Below are 13,276 nucleotides of genomic sequence, written 5' to 3'. Positions count from 1 at the left end.
AACAAAGTACACAAAATTTCTTTTTCTCATCCTATTAGGATAATAAGACAGTGGTTAGCAGATAAAAATGAGAACAGGCAGAGTAATTCAAAATAATGAAATACTGTACAGAAATGCAGTATATATATGTATGTATGTATGCATGTATATATATATATATATATAATATGTATGTATAGATATAGATATAGATATATGTATTATGTAGTGGAACCCTGTACCAAATACATAAAAGAAAAACTACCTACCTATCTATCTCTCTCTCTATATATATATATCTCCATGCTTTTAATTTTAGCTTAAGCTAATTTCAAAAGGAGCTCATTAAAAATTTCAGACATTTTCTCCATGATAAATTCTCAATAACCTCGACCTGCAGTAGGAGGAGAGAAACTTTAGAAATATCTTCTTACCTGATAGATTTCTACAGTTTGTTCTTTAATTTAAAAAAATTAAACTACTTTGTCAAAACTTAACTTCCTTTTTTAAAAAATGTATTTGGTACAGGGTCTCACTACACAGTTCAGACTTCTGTTGGTTCTCCTGTCTCAGCCTCTCCAGAGCTGAAATTACAGGTGTGCGCCACCAAGCCCAGTCTCAGAACCTAATTTTCTAAGTATAACTGATCTTCAAAGAAATGAGGCCAGAAATAAAGATAGATAGATTAATATCAACTAAGTGGCATCATTTAGCATGCTTGTTAAAAATAATCTTTAAGTAGGGCTGGTGCAATAGCTCAGTGGAATAAGCGCCTGCTTTGGCAAGTGCAGGGACCGGGATTTGACCCCGAGTCCTGCATGCTGTGCCAGGCCCACTCCCAGGGACACTGAGCCAGCAACCCAATCCAGGTGTGGTGGTCCACACCTGTAATCCCAGCACTGGAGAGGCTGAGACAGGAGGATCAACAGGAGTCTGAACTGTGTAGTAAGACCCTATATCAAACTCATAAATGAAAAAAAAGAAAAGAACAATAATCTTTAAGTGAAACTGTGTTGAATCAAGAAAACATAAATCAAGTAAATATAAAATTATATTTAATGTGATCTTGTGTAAGAAGTTAGCAAACACTTTAATGTAAACAGAATATGTCATTTTTGCCTATTAAATTACAAACTACCTAGAAGGTCTAAAGGCCCTAAACCATTTACTTGTTGACATTGATCCTATATATAAAAATCATCATCATCTGTGTAAGGTAACAGTCAATGTGGGTTTGCTTCTTTTAAAACATTAGAAACTACATATGAAGCAATGAATATAAGACTGTCAGGGAAATGCTTAGCCAAAACATTGAGAGCACATGAAAATTTTAAAATTACCCATCTGAGCTTCCAGGACAGTAAGTATGAAACACAATGTAGGAGACAAAAAGTCAAGAAAAACAATAAATAAGATTTAAATTAAAAGTAAAAGCACAAGAGAGATGGTTCACAACAATAATTTCCTATGATGTCCAAACCACAGGCTACAAAAGCAAAAATGGGCAGAAGATATTGCAGAAAATTAAAAAGCTTCTTCAGAGTAAAAATAAAATCAACTAAGCAGAGAAAGAAAAAAACTGGTAATGAGAGAAAATATTTATGAGCTATATATACAAAGAATTAATATCTAATAGATAGAAAACCAACAACCAAGTGGCAGGAAAACGAACCAATTAAAAAAGGAGCTAAAAGAGAGGACACTGGGAAGAACAAGTCCATCAAAACAGTCCACATCACTACTCATCAGGGAAATCCACAGTAAACGCACAGTGACTGGCCACTTGGACCTGTTAGGACGGCAAGTACCAAAGGTCAAGTGTCTCTGAGAATACTGAGAAAAGGGAGCCTTAGGCACTGCTGGGAGCATAAGAATCAGCAAAACTATTAGGAACACATCACGACAGAATGGAGCTTCCTGTGAAATCATGTAATTTTTTTTTTTAAGGCACCTAGATAGGCCTGATGGTGCACTTCTATAATCCTAGCACTCTGGAAGGCTGAGGCAGAGAGACTTTGGGTTAGGGGTCAGCCTGGGCAACTTAGCAAGACTCTGTCGCAAAATAAAAAATAAAAGAAAAGAGAAAAAGGGGAAACCTGGAGATACAACTCAGTGGAAAGGCCCCAACACCATAAAAAAGAAAGGGCTGGGATACAGTTAAGGGGCACAAATGCCCTGCTGGCAAGCAGCACAAGGTCCTGAGTTCAAGGCCCAGTCTCGAAAAGAAAAAATTAATGTAATGAACTTGTTAAATAAGAAGCTAAGTTAAATAGCAAGCAGGAACAAAAAGATCCATGCTTGATCCACCAGTACATGAATTTAAAAAATCTTTCCTAAAACTGTAGTAACAAATAGAGGTCACGGGAGGATAAGGTGGACAGGGTGGGGGTGCCGGGCACTGCTGGTCATAGAAAACTAAGTTTCAGTCAGACAAAAAGAATGTGCTCAAAAGAGCCTGCTCCAGTGTTGTAACTGCAGCTAATAACCATGTACTTTAGCTGGAAAAATACTACTACAGACGGAGCTAAGTGCTCTCACAAAAATGATGGCAAAGTGACACGATGCTACTTGGCAAGATTCAGTCTTTCCACAATGGATATAGATTCCAAAATATCATGTACATGATAAGAACACACAGTTTAACCTGTCAAATACAATCACCAAATTAATAATGAAATGAAAGATAAAGTAACTTTTGGCAAGGCTGAGAAAAATTGTACAGCCATACACAATTTTAAAAATAAAATGAAAGCATCCACGCACAAATTTATTATTTAAAATGAGTTATTATTAAAATATGCCAAGACATACGAAAATCTAAATGAAACTCAAAACCATGAAAATACTTACAAATAGATGAATTAAACAAAATGTCAAAACAGGAAGTTATCCTGTCCAGAGATTTTACAAAATATTCTTGCATAATTTCATGGAATAAGCATTTCATTTTATACACAGTTTCATAATATAGAATAAGAGACAAAAAAGCTAAATTTGATGAGATTACTATAACTTTTAGGCATTCCTGAGAAAGACAATGATAAGCCTTTCAAACAAATAAACAAAAATTTTCAAGAAACTTGCAGAGATTAATAAGACCCACTATAAACTATAGAGTATAATTAAAATAACTTTCTGCTCCAGTTGTTTCAATAATCATAAACAGAAAAATATTTTTCAATAAAGGTACAAATTTAGGAAATCCACTACTGTAATTTCATCATAGAAAGGACAACCAATATAATCAATAACAGTATTTACTGAAATCCAATGTCCATTTACGACTAAAAATTGTAAATATCAAATGTAGAAAATAGATTCCTTCATCTATTAAAAGTTCTCCTTTTTCAAAAAAAAGAGGAAAAAAACAATAAATCAGACATCACCCCTCTTGGTGAAAGATTCCAAGCATTCCATATGAGCTGAAGCATAAATATTTGCTATTATTTCTGCTATTCAACATTAACATATACAGTAGGCAGATAAGGCAAACATAACAAAAATTAAAAAAGAAAAATTATAAAGTGGAATAAAATTAGCACTTCTTTTTTAGAAAACAGCCACTTTTAATCTTCATGTGATCCTAAAGAACCTAAACCCCTCAGAAATCAAAAGACAGTTAAGAAGAAAGCTAGGTACAAGGCTAGCTGAATTCCACAGCATTCCATGGATAGCAGCAATAATCAAGTAGATATGCCGGGAACTAAAATTTTATGAAGGGCCAGTCGGATAGCTCAGCAGTTAAAGCACCTGCTTAGGCGTGCACAGGGACCAGGGTTCAATCCCCAGCATGTCATGAGGGCGCTGCTCCCTGGGCATGCTGAGACAGCAATTGAAACTGGGCGTGGTGGGGTGTGCCTATAATCCCAGCACTTGGGAGGCTGAAAACAGAAGAATCACTAGGAGTCTGATCCGTGTAGTGAGACCCTGTAGACTCTGTACTAAATACATTAAATAAATGAATAAACTTTCATGAAGTATAATGTAACAAATGTTTAAAAATGTGGAACATTTTGCATAAAAAATTATAATTTCTGTCATTTTTACTAGTTTCTTACTGAAGTGACAGAAGCAATAAACTACCATCATTACTTCAAGGATATTAATTAAATTAATGGATGAAATCAATTCTTACCAAATTCCTAATGTAAAGGATTTGGACAACTGTCATTGCTATTATTATCCTTACACTGCTGGCGTCCTAAGGACAACTTGAGGAACACAATGAATGTAATCTAAGGATCGCCTTCTCCATCATGACTCCTCATTTGCATTCAACCGAGAAACTGCAGGGCTATGCTGTGTTGTTTTGATTTTCTTTATTCGGCATTGACCAGTCTTCCTCAGTCATCCCATCTTCATTTCTGGTTTCAGTCCAGCAGGGTAATGGGCACGACAGTCAGCCTCCAGGGTGATGCCTCGGCTTCCTCTTGACACCCCTGTGGCCCCCTGTGCAGATTGCCATCTTCTGGTTGCAGGCTGCTTTTGTAATTGCCAGAGGAACTGTATGGAGCGTTTTATGCCCCTCATGCCTATGCTGAATAACAGTGTGCTCAAATCGACATACTCCATCCAGACACACTCTAGATTCTCAGTTAGTAGACACAAGATTGTTACAAGAACATGAAATACTGTCACAATTAAGTGAAAACAACTGTGCAGAAAATCCTGTTGCAGTCTAGAGCCCAGTCCTGTCTAAAATATTAGTTATGGAAAGAAGCAGAAGACAAACCGTTAGCTAAAGAATCTTAGCACCTACACAGTGAATCTGAAGTGAGATTATCCTCACTGGCCAATCTTCAGACACATTTCCTTTGGAGCAAGCAACAAGACATAATGAAAACATCCAGCAGCTAAGGTGTAAAATGTACACCCGCCTTGGGGCTGGGGAGACAGCTCAGTAGCAGAAGCACCTGCCTGGCCAAGAGTTAAGTTCTGAGCTCAATCTCTGGTACAAAAAAAAAAAAAAAAAAAAAAAAAAAAAAAAAAAAGGCACCTCCCTGTCATGCTTTGCAGTAAATATACTGGAAGGATGAAGTACTTCACACAAAAATATGGGTATATATAAATGTTCATACTAACTTCCTTGTTCTAGGGAAAGTAATAAATATTAAATATATCCAGTACTATGACATTAAATGAACACAATTTTTTGGACTAATAAACCCATTAGTACATGCCTATTCACACAAGTGGTTCCGGTTTGGTAGAAGTACACAACACATCTTAAGTCCTTTTAGGATTCCCTTTCTTCACCTTTCTCTCCCTTCCCTGTATCTCTTGATCCTCTTTCTAAGAACTCTTATCTCCCAACTTCCTATTATCTATTACTTTGCTTTTTATTTATAATTTGAGTTTCTCATTAAAAGAATCCATGTGATATATAAACTTGTGTGTCTAATTTGTTTCTCCTAAAATTATGATCCAGGTGAAGCCAGTACCCTACAAATGACTTGGTTTTTTTTTTCCTTTTTGTGGCAGAGAACTATTCTGTTATAGTATTTCAGAGTAATATTCCATTGAAAATACCATTTTTTTTTAGCCATTCATCTGTTGATGGACAGGCTAGTTCCAAGATTTAGTTATTATAAGTTGTGCTGCCATAAACATGGGTAAGTACAGATCACTGTAATGTGATGACTTTAGCTCTTTCAGGTAGATAGCTAGAAGGGGATAGCTACGTCAAATGGAAGTTTTAGCTTTAATTCTGTTTTTCCATAGTGGTTATACTATGTTACATTCCCACGACCAGTGTGCAAGTATGCCTTTTCCCCCTGCATTTCTTGCTAGGATTTATTTTAATTTTAGTGAGGTTCATTCTTGCTGGGAAAAAAGGAAGCTCAGTGTTGTTTTAATTTGCATTCCTTTAATGGTCCGTGATATTGAACATTTCTTACACACATACTGCCCATTTGCACTTCTCCTGCAACATATCTACTCACTTGACTCAGTCGTTGTTTGCATTCTGGAGGATCTAAGTTCCTGAGTTCCTTACGTATCTTCGATCTTAGTCCTCCACGTGAAGAGTAGCTGGCCAAGTTTGCTCTGCATTGTGTAGGTTGCTTTTTCACTCTGATGGCTGTTTCATTTCCTGGGCAGCTTTTTAATCTGATAAGATCACTTTCTTGATTCTTGGTACTGCTTGCTCTGCAATCAAGGTTTTGTTCCAAATGTCCTTGTCTATCCCTATTATTCCAACATTTTGCCTATTTTATCCACCAGCAATGTTTCTGTTTTACATTAAGCTCTTTGACTCATTTTGATTTCAGTGTAGTACATGATAAAAGATATGGGTCTAAACTCAAATCTTCTGCATGTGGATGGCTAATTTTGGGGGTACAGTTTTATTAAAGAGTCCTCCATCCAGTGTGCATTTTTAGCACATGTGTCAAATATTGCATAGGTGAATGTACTTGGTATGTTTCTGCATTGTCTGTTCTGTTCTACTTAGCCTCCTGGGTCTGGTTTTGTGCCAGAAGCATGTTGTTTTTATCACTGTAGCTTTGTAAAAACTGTGATACCTCCAACCGCGCTCTTGTTATCTAGGTTTATTTTTGCTATTTGGGGTCTTTTCTGGTTCTCATGAATTTCAGAACTGTATTCTCCAGTTCTTGAGGAATGCTCTTGTTATGCCGATTGAAACTGCATAAAATCTGTATGTCAGTTTTGGAAGTATGCCCAGACTGACGATATAGGTTCTGCCTACCCAACAATACAGGACATCTTTCCATTTTTTGATATTCTCTTCAACTCTTTTTCTTAGAGTTAAATAGCTTTTACTGTAGAGGTTTTACACTTTACTGGGTTAAATCTGTATAAAATTTTAATTTTTAATTTTTATTTTTTCTTTGTGCTGTTGTAAATGGTACTTTTCCCCTTAATTACTTTCTCAGCAAGTAGAACATCATTTTTTGTATTAATTTTGCATCCTACATTCTTGAACTTTTTTATTAATTCTAAGAATCTTTTAACAGATTTTTTTGGTCTCATGTAGAAGATCATGTCACTGGCAAAGAGTGATAATTTGACTTCTTGGTATCTTTTTTTCTTTTTTTTTTTTTTTTGGCAGAACTGGGGATTGAACTCAGGTCCTTGCACTTGCTAGGGAAGCGCTTATTCCACTGAGCCATCTCCCCGGTCCCGGTATCTTATACATACCTGATTAATTTCTTTTTCTTGCCTTATTGCAAGTTTCAAGTGCTACATGACTTAAACAAGACTGGTGACACTGGACATTCTTATGTTGCTTCTGACATCAGAGGGAAAACTTTTAGATTTCTCAAGGTAATATAAAGTTGCCAATGAGTTTGTTCTAAATGGATTGTATCACATTGAGATATAGTCTGTCTATATCCACTTTGTTCAGTATTTTCTTTGTATGAAAAATATATGGAAGATTGTATTTCATCCTCTGGTGTTTAGACTGGGAGTTTTGGTGTGGGTTGTACAAATTTCTCATATATTTCTTATATAGTATACCACTAGATTTTGTTTCTTGGGCCATTCGGCCAGTCTGTGTCCTTTGACTGGGGGACTGTAGCCATTCACATTGAGGATTTTGCCCATAGGTTTTCACTTATTTTCTTGAAACTGATTCCTTCCATTTTCCTTTACTTAACAACTCAACTTAATCACAACAGAAGACTAAAACCTGTGTCTTTCTTAGATAAACATACGTGTATGTGTATGCTATGTGTATGTGTATGCTTGTGTATCCAAAGTGTCATAATATTAATTGAAACAAATGACTCCGAACAGGAGTACTGTAAATAGAAACATGGAATCAGGCTGAAGTTTAAATTCTGACTCTGAGTTTCAATATTTAAGCCCTTATACCTTCATTTGAATTTCACAAAGGTTATAATATGTGATTCATAGGAGATTAATTTTGTTATTATAATTAAATAATGTCACAGGATCCTTAAAACAATGTTAAGATTTCAGTGTAGGATAGGTGTATTATAATTACTATATTTCTTATGTTATTATTTGTAACTACAAGTCTAATTCTTTAGTAACTGTATTTGGGTTCCACTAATCAACCATCTGTGACAATACTGGCTTTATCGTATGATTAGTAACATATACAGATATATTTATGATATTTCTTTGCTTTTATGAGGATACAATCTTTCTTTTTCCCTTCATTTACTTTTTCAAATAATTAATTTACCAGTTAAAAGTTCTTTGATTCAATTTCTTGATCACACCTGCCCCACAGTTTATTTTATTCACACTTCATACAACAATGAGGTGCAGCCCTAATACCAATTTGTTCATCATTACCAAATTTTACAAAGTAAATCAGGAAGTTACTTTTCTCCCACTTACATTTGTCTATAAACTCCAGCATGTACATTAACTTTTCAGCTTTTTAAAGCAGATAGGAAAAAGAGTAATTTCAGGGGGAATAAGAGAAGAAAGTTAAAGAGGAGAAAATAGGAGGAGAGATGAAATTCAAGATAGAAGAAAAGGAGGACAAGGAAGAGGAAATTGTTAAAGAACACAACTTTAAAAACTCTGAATTTTGGGCTGGCCAAATAGCTCAGTGTATTAAAGCACCTGCAAGCAAGCACAGAGGCCAAGGGATCCCCAGGCCTGCTAAGCCAGCCCTGCCCCGGGGGCTTACTGAGACAGCACTTAAGACTGGGCCTGGTGACATATGCCTGTTATCCCAGCTCTTGGGAGGCTGTAATCAGGTGGATCACTATGCATCTATAATCCCAGCTCTTGGGAGGCTATAAACAGGTGGATCACTCTGCGCCTGTCCTCCCAGCTCTTGGGAGGCTGTAGTCAGGTGGATCACTATGTGTCTGTCATCCCAGCTCTTCGGAGGGTATAAACTCACTACATAGACCCTGTAAATACCCTGCAAACCCTGTCCTAAATTCAATAAAAATAAGTAAATAATTTATAGACAATCTAAGGAAAATAGGTGTACATACGATAAGTGTGCATAAGAAAAGGTATGAGAAAAGACCCCAACTTAACACCAACTACAGAATATCAACACACAACCCCTGCATAATCTGGAATATGCCAGCAAGCAGTGTGCAGGTACAGAAAAGCAGGCAAGAGCCACACAGGTACTGCTGAGTGGAAGTGCCCCTGGCACATTTCATGAGAAATACCAGTGGGTTAGAACCCAAGTTTAGGCCCATGGTAGCACCCTGGAGAACCTGGGCACTTCACAGATTGTCTCCTAAGTTACTAAATAAAAAACCAGGTAGTCAAAACAAGGACCCAAGCCAAGAAGCTTCGGGCACTGCCTCAGATACCCTATAGCAAAGCATCCTTGCTCGAGAGTACACAGGGCACTGCCCGCCTCTGACCCACCCCCTCACCTTGCTGCCCCTCACAGAGAGCTCACCGCCTGCACAGAGCCAGGAGCTGAACTGGGGCTGCAGGAATCGCACTGCTGTGTACCACTCTCAGCAGCTGCCCTGTCTATTAGAGGCATCAAGAAGTAAGAACACTCACTGTAGGAGGTAAGAAGAAAAAATGTCAACAAAACCAGATGAAGTTTTCCAGCATAAAAATAACCCATGCCTAGTTAGGAGGCAATATTTAAAATGAGAATAATATATCCTAGAAATTATAAGTTTTGCAAAAAGAAAAATTATAGTATTTGAATTTTTTCTTTGGTTCCCACTCTATGCCATATATTTAAATTGCAAGTTGAGAACAGCTGACAAATTTATTCAGAGAACTGGACATACTGTTATTATAGTGTCCTGTGGCAGCTCAGTAATTGGACATTGAATCTAGCGAGATTTCATACCCAGTTACATTTTGCTGAGGGTAAATTTATCCTGGCAAATGGCATGATTTTGTCTAGCTCCAATACGAAAAGGGAGGCGGCCCACCTGTGCAGGCAGCTGCTGCTTCCCAGACTCTTTGCCAGAAGCCACCATTTAATAGAGTTGTGTGGACATTATGTTGTTTTCCTTGATGAAAATCAAGATGGGCTGGACCTCAATTTTTGCCTTCACTCGCTTTCATAGCTACTGTAATTTATTAGGACACAATATTTGGTAGTACCATTCTGTTTGGTTTTCTGTCCAGAGCAATCATTTGATACGTTATGAATTACTTATCTCACTCTAATAAGGCTCAACATGGAAAATTAACCTTCTCTATATTTTAAATTAGATTTTAATGAATTTTAGTTTCTCTGTTAGGAAAAGATCTATTCAACTAACTCGTAGGAATTTAATCTCTATTACTGAAGCATATGACAAGCACTCCTAAGAGAGGGATGTCCTTGGTGTGTGTGTGTGTGTGTGTGTGTGTGTGTGTGTTCCTGTCTGTCTACAAATGTGCAACTCTTGGAAATAACTTTAGTACCAAATGTATCCATTATCTTCAATGGCACAGGAACTAGTACTATTTAAAATAAATGATGACTTATTATGCAATAGTAAGTACAGTATTGTATAAGACTTATACAATACTCAAACATATTAAATTATTTGATTCTATTATTTTATGCTTTTAATCATGACATGATAAAAATAGGCAATAATTAGCAAATTTTGTGTTTATTATTTTTTAAGTTAACGATTTAATCATTAGAATGAAATCAAAGGTATAACATGGTACTGAAACTGAACTCAAAATAAAGAACTTCAAAAAAACTACTATCTTACTTTAGTTAATGAAGAAAAATACTCTAGGTTTTCTTCAGTCAAATTTTATAATATAGGTCCAGCAAGATAGCTCAGTGAACTAAGAGCCTGCTTTGGCAAGTGCAGGGACCAGGGTTCAATCCCCAGCCCCTCATGCTGTGCTGGTCTCACCCCAGGCGTGCACTGAGCCAGGGAACAAGCCCAGGCATGGTGGCGCACACCTGTAATCCCAGCTCTGGGGAGGCTGAAAACAGGAAGATCACTACAACTCCGAACTATGTAGTGAGACTCTGTACCAAATATACACATGAAAAAAATTATAATTTATAACAATGTTAATGAAATAATTTATGCTATTGATACCCAATTGTTTCAACCATCATCTTCATTTTCACCTCTCAATCTATATTTTTAGGAGATGTTCCTCTTTATAAATTCAGAAGGTTTGTACTAATAGAATAAATTCTCTGCAGTTAAGTTCTATTTAGAAAATATTGACAAAAAATAAGTTTTGGGAAATATTGTGGACATGAAAAATCAACTTGATACACAAGTTCCACCAGCACCACTGCACACAAACAGGCCACGTCAGAATGTGAGTACAGGTCTCGAGAAGGAAAACGATGGCTTACCTTTGCATACATAATGGCTCAAAAATAAAAAAGGGGGTAGGTAAAAATGTGGAATTATTATCAGTTTAATTCTATGTTTTAACAGTTTTAAGTGGTGATATTTAATCTGGCTAATGCACATAAAGTGATCTGATTATATAATAAATATCAATACAAAATTACAATGAATATTTATTCTAGAATAAAACTCTTGAAGCTAAAAAAAGAGGTTAAGATTGAAATTAATGAAGTCAACTAACACAGAAGCAATGCAAAAGTACACAGTCTATGAGGAGCACATATTTTACTGGCAATGCTATATAAATGATAAAAAGATAAATGGCTTACAGGTACACACTCCCTATGATGAATGTGATCGTAATGCATAATTAAAATGTACCAAAAAATTTAATTTAAAAGCAACTGAATAAAATATATTTGGAACAGTTTCACAAGATTATATAAATATTTTGAATTGATAAATAATATCAAAATGATTTAGAGTATATTGGTTCCATTTTCCTTTCATTTACCTCAAATATCTGAAATATAAATTAATTTACTGGCTGCAAAGAGCTGTACATGTACAATATACAGTGAGACATGGGCCTAAGCCATTATGTAAATAATTTCTCCGCAGGTAAGTAAATTGTCAGGGCAGAGTGCTCGCTTTGCGATACTTCAGCTGGACAGGAATCTTCTGATGGGTGAACATTCCAAGCTTGTCAAGCCTACAGTTCATGGTCCAGCACTGACTATTCTGAGCACCTGCTATATTTAAGTACCTTTGAAATTACATTTATAAACATGTATATTGGAAAGTGTCAACTTCAGAAAAAATATTTGAGGTAGAAAAGGAGTGTAATTAAAAAAAATGAATGCAACAGTGTGGTTACCGTAGAGTAGCTTTTAGAACTGGGGAAAAGGTGGTCGAACAGACATAAGCAATTTGTTCTGCTACCAAACAAAACATAAATACCATAATGCTATAAGCAGTGCTGAGTGTGGGGCCGGGGTGTAGCTCAGTGATAGAGCCCTCACTTCGCACATGTGACATCCTCAGTTCCATCCCTAGCACTGGAAAAGAAGAAAACACTAAATAAACACAGTGGAAGGAATATGTAATTATTCATTTCCAACTGGGAGCTATAGAAATGACCTCAAGGAGTTAGTAATTTAGCTCCGCTATATACGTACATGGCATTTTCCTGCATAGGTCAACAATTTAGAGGAAGAAATCTGGAAGTATGTGGTACGCTGTGGCTTAGACCTGAGAGCAATGCTTTAGCACCCGGGGATCAATGAGGATGTGAATGTCCATTAGGAGGAAATGGGTTCTAAACGGACGTCTTACAAAGCCAGGTTCACAGATGCTGTTTTCTCAAACCCTGTAGCAGTTGTTTTGTTACTGCTGGAGGAAGAAGATGAGCTGCAGCAGGAAGGAACAGTGCAAGTGGGAGGAGTGCATTAAGGATCCAGCAAGGGGCTGGGGAGATGGCTCAGTGGAATAAGCCCTTCCCTGGCAAGTGCAAGGGCCTGAGTTCAATCCCTGGTTCCGCCAGAAAAAGAAAGAAAGAAAAAAAAAAGGATCCAGTAAGGAAGGCGGCGACTATGCAGATGCTATGGTCAGGACGGCAATGGCAGTGATGGTGACAGGGACCATAGGGTGGGGACAGCAGCACCTGTTTAGGAAGCTTTTCATATACATCAAGAACCTGTGGAGCACTGATACCCATTACTTCTGATTTTAATGGCAAGTCTAAGAAGAAAGTATCTCCAACTGATCAAGGAAGTGAGGGCCCTGAGGTCACACACCAGCAGACACCAGGACAGTTGACCTGAAGGCTGCTCCACACCCACATACAGTGCTCAGCACCACACCCACCACACGGCTCCCCATTAGTGATCAGAAAGGCATGCTCACCTTTACAGGCCAAAAGAAGGGGACCGTGAGCTTCCAAACAAACTTTAACAGAAACAAGTAACAAATAAGTATAAATATTATACACAAGTACTGAAACTCATCATCGGAGAGGCTCATAATGACAGAAAACAGTT

The sequence above is a fragment of the Octodon degus genome, unplaced genomic scaffold, assembly GCF_000260255.1.
Source record: "Octodon degus isolate 3935 unplaced genomic scaffold, OctDeg1.0 scaffold00001, whole genome shotgun sequence".
In the NCBI taxonomy this organism is placed as follows: domain Eukaryota; kingdom Metazoa; phylum Chordata; class Mammalia; order Rodentia; family Octodontidae; genus Octodon; species Octodon degus.
The sequence above is the reverse complement of the archived record's forward strand: the minus strand, read 5'-3'. Positions refer to the sequence as shown.